This window comes from Miscanthus floridulus, chromosome 1 (genome assembly GCF_019320115.1).
Source record: "Miscanthus floridulus cultivar M001 chromosome 1, ASM1932011v1, whole genome shotgun sequence".
Taxonomy (NCBI): Eukaryota; Viridiplantae; Streptophyta; class Magnoliopsida; order Poales; family Poaceae; genus Miscanthus; species Miscanthus floridulus.
This window is the reverse complement of record NC_089580.1, coordinates 29,825,076-29,831,075: the sequence shown is the minus strand read 5'-3', so window position 1 is coordinate 29,831,075 and position 6,000 is coordinate 29,825,076. Positions and strand designations below refer to the sequence as shown.

General features: G+C 38.3%; 1 long non-coding RNA gene across 1 annotated transcript; it reads right to left on the bottom strand.

Moving 5' to 3' along the window:
* Positions 1–399: 399 nt before the first annotated feature.
* On the bottom strand, positions 400–838 carry LOC136477199 (uncharacterized). Its single transcript, XR_010763929.1, has 3 exons — positions 803–838; positions 529–715; positions 400–449 (listed from the first exon to the last, which is right to left on the bottom strand). It is a non-coding gene; the product is annotated as an uncharacterized lncRNA (long non-coding RNA).
* Between the last annotated feature and the right edge of the window lie 5,162 nt (positions 839–6,000).

The window sequence follows — 6,000 nt, the reverse complement described above, 5'->3', positions numbered from 1 at the left end:
CTTTGTTACACACGTAGGGTATTCTCGCTTCCAGTGATAAATATTGTTGTTCATCTTAAAATTTAACAATCCCATGGCAAGATTGAACCTTCTAGCAATAGTGTGTAATGTAGGTATATATGAATCTCTGTGATCATAACCCTTCAAGCATACATGATCTTGAAGTGGATCCATAATATGGATGATTATTTTTTGCATGTCGATTATGAATAAAGTGTATAGACCGTTTGATAATATGGTAGTAGAATCTATAAACAAACACATAGACTGTAAGTGGTAAATAATTTAAAAGGTTTTAAAGTAATACACAAAACACAACTTACATTGCTACATTCTTTAATGTCGTACTGCTTTTCCGGCCAGCACTCAAATACTTTTTTTAATTGATCTTGGTATGCCTTGTCAATCTTGGGACAACATCGTGGATCTCGTCCAAAATGAGTTATTTTCTGATAATTATACAATTACATAATTTAAGTATGACAAGTATAAACAATCTTTTAGAATGATTTATATATATCAACTTACAGCAAATTTGAGATCCATGTAGTGGAATATTTGTTTCTTCTGCGCTATGTCTTGGTTGCACGCGACCATCCGAATAGCCATATTAAAGGTTTCATGTTCTAGCTGTCTATCATCATCTAAAATATTTATAATTTGTCTAAGACTTAAAGAAATTGGATATGGTCGTGTACTTCGTATCCACTCTTTCCTGAAAACAAGGACAAGGAACAAATTACTTGCTGTAGCAATCTAGAATGGACAAAGGCAATATCTATATTAGAACAGGACGTTGTACTTTAGAATGCATGACTTACTCTAAAGTCTCATCATCGGCGATCAAGTAGAACAACCCGCAAATTGTCATCAATAGGTCTTCTCCGTTTGTCCACTTTAGCATCCTTGTCAACTTCGTGTTACCTGACATCAAAATATCGAGGTCATCGAGCTCTTCGACAAGTTCATCTAGGTCATCGCCGGTCTTAGTCTTTTGCTCTTTATCCGGTAACCCTTTTATTTTATTTAACAGCGAGTTATATAAGATCGCAGGTAGCTTGAACCTGAAGTTACTTATATCTTCCTGCAAACAGTAATTGCTTATATGCTAACAAATTAAAAAATAATTGATATGTATTAGAAGTAGATTCTTAAGTAAGTACCTAGGTTACATGGTCAGATAAAGTACTTCCGGTCCAATACTCCATATAATTAAGAAGCCATAAACCACAACTATAGCTGGGCAATATTCCAAACAATCAAATATGAGGCATACAGATAATGGTTAGGCAATGACATATACACAAAACATAAAGATATTTTACCCATCTGTTTGCATTGGGACCTTGGTCTTATGTTTCATTGGCCAAGATGTCATATTGGTACCGTGTTTCCATTTACTTTGGTCCAGTTTTGTAAGCCCCGTTGCATATTTTATTAGTCTTTCCATTCCTAAGAGCTGGTATGATCAAAACACCAAGGCTAATTAAGAAACAGAACAGGTACTGAAAATTTTTGAATAAATAAATATGTATACCAATTATTTAGACGTACCGTATACCAAAGATCTTCAAAGTTTGTCATATTATCTCCAAAAGAGTCTAAAACATGTATCTGGCCTAAAGAAGCGTTCACAACACCCAGGTACCAGTGAAACTTTTCAATATTGATTGGAAGGAACACCTGCAGTATTAGAGAGTTATCTAAATTATTTCTCTAGATTTGAAAGGGTAAAAAATTAGCATATGTCAAGTATTATGGTAAAGCTTACCATATCAGCATTTAAATAATTGTGTGCCCTTGTTTCAACCACTTCATCTCTATTATAGCTCAAATCCCTCTCATCTTTCTTCCCGTCAATTCGTAGCATTTGAGAAACCATTGAATTTTCCAAATATACATCTCCACCATCTCTATGAAGTAGGTGTTCTTCATGCCGCATCAATTCGATATACAAACTTATGACCTACAAGTTTTTAATTTGTCATTAAAAGATTGGCATATAGTTTGTATGGACACTATGTAATGCAGAACCTATGTTAAACATGCTTACCGCGCCATTGACTTGGTCATTCTACTTAAAAAGGCAATCTAGGTCATCTCTGCATCCCCAAGCATCATTGATTCTGACGAGTTTATGATCTATACTTTTTCCTTTCATGTATTCAATGACCTCATCATCTTGTTTCGTAGACACATAATCTGTAGAGGTATCATTTTATATTATTATTAGTAATAAGTAATTAATTATTTAAATTAAAGAAGTAAGTTTCAATTAATGATGGCTCACCTTGAGTCATGATTTGTGCATTGTTTGATTTCTTTGGCTTATTATACCAAGGCAACGCCATCACATCATTGTCAGCACGCATCATATGTTGTGCCTTTTGTAGCACTGGCGTTTGTACGGCATCGTCGTTGACCTGTACTTCTCTCGCTTCCTCCCTAATAATGATCTGCAGATGTAATATATAATATCAGTTTGAGATTCCATATTTGTACATTTTGTACGCAATGGCCCACTCGGACAAAATATGAGAGGAGATTTGTGTTGCTTAAGAGTTCGTTGTGTACGTCATCCTCATGAGCACGCTTCCGCTTCTTGTCTTCGCATCTTTCTTGATCGACATCTACATCAATATAGCTCCACTTTAGTACATTAGCATCTAAATAAATGCCTTATTTCATATTGAAAAGTAGCATGATGATGTTGTGCTAATTTGGCTCACCAGAAGTAGGAAATGCATCAATACGGACCGTACGTTTGACAATACACATGGGAATATATGCATCATTTCTGTGTAGCCAATCTGTGAGTTGTACGGACTGATCAGTGAGGTTCATCATAAACGAGGAAATGGGTGAAATTATTATTAAAGGCTTGGATATTTCTGTCCTTCGGGTGAGGATGGCCGAACTATTATTTCAGTGTTGTTGTTGTCCAACATTTCTTGGCTAGAGGCTACAATTCTTGACTCACTCTCTATATACTTTTTAATCTCTACAAATGAGCAAAGTATTATTTAATAATAATTAATAATAATTTGGGAGCCAAATCTATGAGGTTGCAATGATGATTAATCATACATAGCTTAAATAAATTTACTAAAAGTAGTAATCGAACATAGCTTATAAATTTATTACAAGTAAAAGTATTTAGAGTAATTCACCTGAGTTATCTGGTGTCAGAAACTTTTCAGCTTTGGGCGAGGATGGCAGAACTATTATTTCGGCATTCTCTTTGTTCTGCCTTTCTTGGCTAGAGGCTTCCATTGTTGCCTCACCATCTACTATTTCGACATTATCTTAATATGATCAAAGCAATATATTAAATAATGTACTTAAATTTAAAAGATTAGCATAATTAAACATAGATTAAATTTAATAAAGGTAGGAACCAAACATAGTTTAAATTGGCAAGTACAAAGATTTAGAGGAATTCACCTGAATCGTGCATTCAGGTTGCAAATGGCAATCTAATCGGGCATTCAGGCTGCAGGAAATGATAAGGCGAAGATCATAGGGAAATACTAATAACCTGTACAAATCGCCGGCACGGTCGAGGTGTCCGTCTCTATGGTGTTGCCGACCTCGATCACGTCCTTCATCACGGCGGTGGACAAAGCCTTGTCGCCGGGGTCGCTCGGGGACTGTGCTGAGCGACAGGTGGTAGATGCGTGTGTTGCTGGCGATGAGGATGCAGAAGCCGTAGCAGCGGCGTCGCACGTGGAGGTACGGCCACGCCTTGCCGTTGACGACGACGTTGTTGACGAAGTACGCCGGCTGCCAGGTAAGTCCTCTTGGTTGGGGTTTGTCGCTGGTTCCGCTGACGAGGAGTACTGGCACGGGCATTATACACTCCAAGTATGAATGCATACGTCCTAAAAACTGTAATGTGCACATATATACATATACACTCCAGCGTATAGATCCGCTTTGTGCGTTAATAGTTATCCGGCCAGGTGCACCTCCGATGATTATTAAATAATATTCAGGGTTTGCATGATTATAAGGTGCGTTGGGGGCGGGCGGCGTAGATCGCGGTGGCAGTTCTGGTGCGCTGCGGTGTGGGCATATGCGGCAGGTGCGTTGGGGGCGGGCGGCGTTCATCGCGGCGGTTGTTCTGGCGCAGCGGTGTGGGCATATGCGGCAGCCCACATCCCGCCCCTTGGTCTGCGGGCTCATTTGGCGGCCCGCACGAGGTAGCTTGCATGCGTACTGCTAGCGATGGACCAATGCCCAACGGATCGATTGGATGCTGGGCGGCGGCGAGCGCGTGTACCTTTGATGTACACAGTAACTAAGCCGATTGGAGGTATAACACGTTGGCCAATGTGCCTTATTAGCCCAAACGTTGTTTGTGCAAGGGATATACTAATATGATTTTTTTCACAATTCATAACTCAAATTTTTATACATATCCATCAAGGAGAAAAAACTGCATGAGAAATATAACGGTAGTTGCACCGTGTCTAGCACAACCAGTTCTTCTAATAACGACACGATTTCTTATGGTAATTCATTAGATATAACTGAATATATCCAAATGCTAAAAGTTAAGCTATAAGACAATGAACCATGTATCGTTTGGAACCCTAAACATAATACATGCAACTCACGTCCGCAGCATTTCAGAACACCGGTCATTGGACACAGGGAAACCCATGGCAACCACATGCATATTCGAAGAAAGATGGTGAGATATAGAAGGCTGCATCCGCTCCAAGCCTCCAATGCTCCAAATCTGGATGGGAACCTATTCCTATGGATGCAGATATTAGAACATCAATTATTATTCGAAAATGAACTTATATTAACACACCACTAATGAACTTATATTAATGCCCATAAAATGAAATAAAATGTGATTCACAAAAATAAAATCGTTTGAGTATACCCACCGTTAATCAACAGTTGAGGACTTCTTTATAAACAATATTCTTGGTTAAAACTATATTATTGGTGAAGTTCCTTGTGGAATCTAATTCCTGTTTTTGATTTAACCAAAACTCTTGTCGTTGATCTTGACACACCCCTCGACAATGCAACATATAGTTGTCCATGTGAGAACACAGGTTCTGGAAGATAGATCCCAACATTTGGGATGGTTTGCCCTTGCGCTTTGTTGATGGTCATTGCAAAACTCAACCTAATTGGGAATTGTTTCCTCTTGAGCTTGAAAGGGAGTGAAATATCATCGGATGGAGACATAGGGATCCTAGTTATGAACACCCTCTTTCCTTGATGTTTCCCACCAGTGATTTCTGCATCAATTGCATTGTCTTGCAATCCTCTAACCATTAGTCTTGTTCCATTGCACAAGCCATTGTTAGGATCAAGATTGCGTAGTAGGATAATAGGACAGTTGGTTTTTAATATGAGCACATGGGGAGGGAGACCATTTGGAGTAATGGAGTTCAGAAACTCAATTGGGTAGTTGTTTATTGAATCATCATCAACAGAGTCAAAGCTATGATAAACCTTCTCCTCACCTGGAAACATGGCAATCATCTTTGAGTTTAGTTGATCAACATGCTCATTTTTAGTTGAAAGGATGGCATGTATGCTCATATATTTGGCTGATCTGGCATTTTCCTCAAGTGATGGGAAAACATGCTGAATGAGCCTGCTTATGGAATCGTCACTATCACCAGTATATGGAATCACAACAGTAATTGCTTATATGCTAACAAATTAAAAAATAATTGATATGTATTAGAAGTAGATTCTTAAGTAAGTACCTGGGTTACATGGTCAGATAAAGTACTTCCGGTCCAATACTCCATATAATTAAGAAGCCATAAACCACAACTATAGCTAGGCAATATTCCAAACAATCAAATATGAGGCATACAGATAATGGTTAGGCAATGACATATACACAAAACATAAAGATATTTTACCCATCTGTTTGCATTGGGACCTTGGTCTTATGTTTCATTGGCCAAGATGTCATATTGGTACTGTGTTTCCATTTACTTTGGTCCAGTTTTGTAAGCC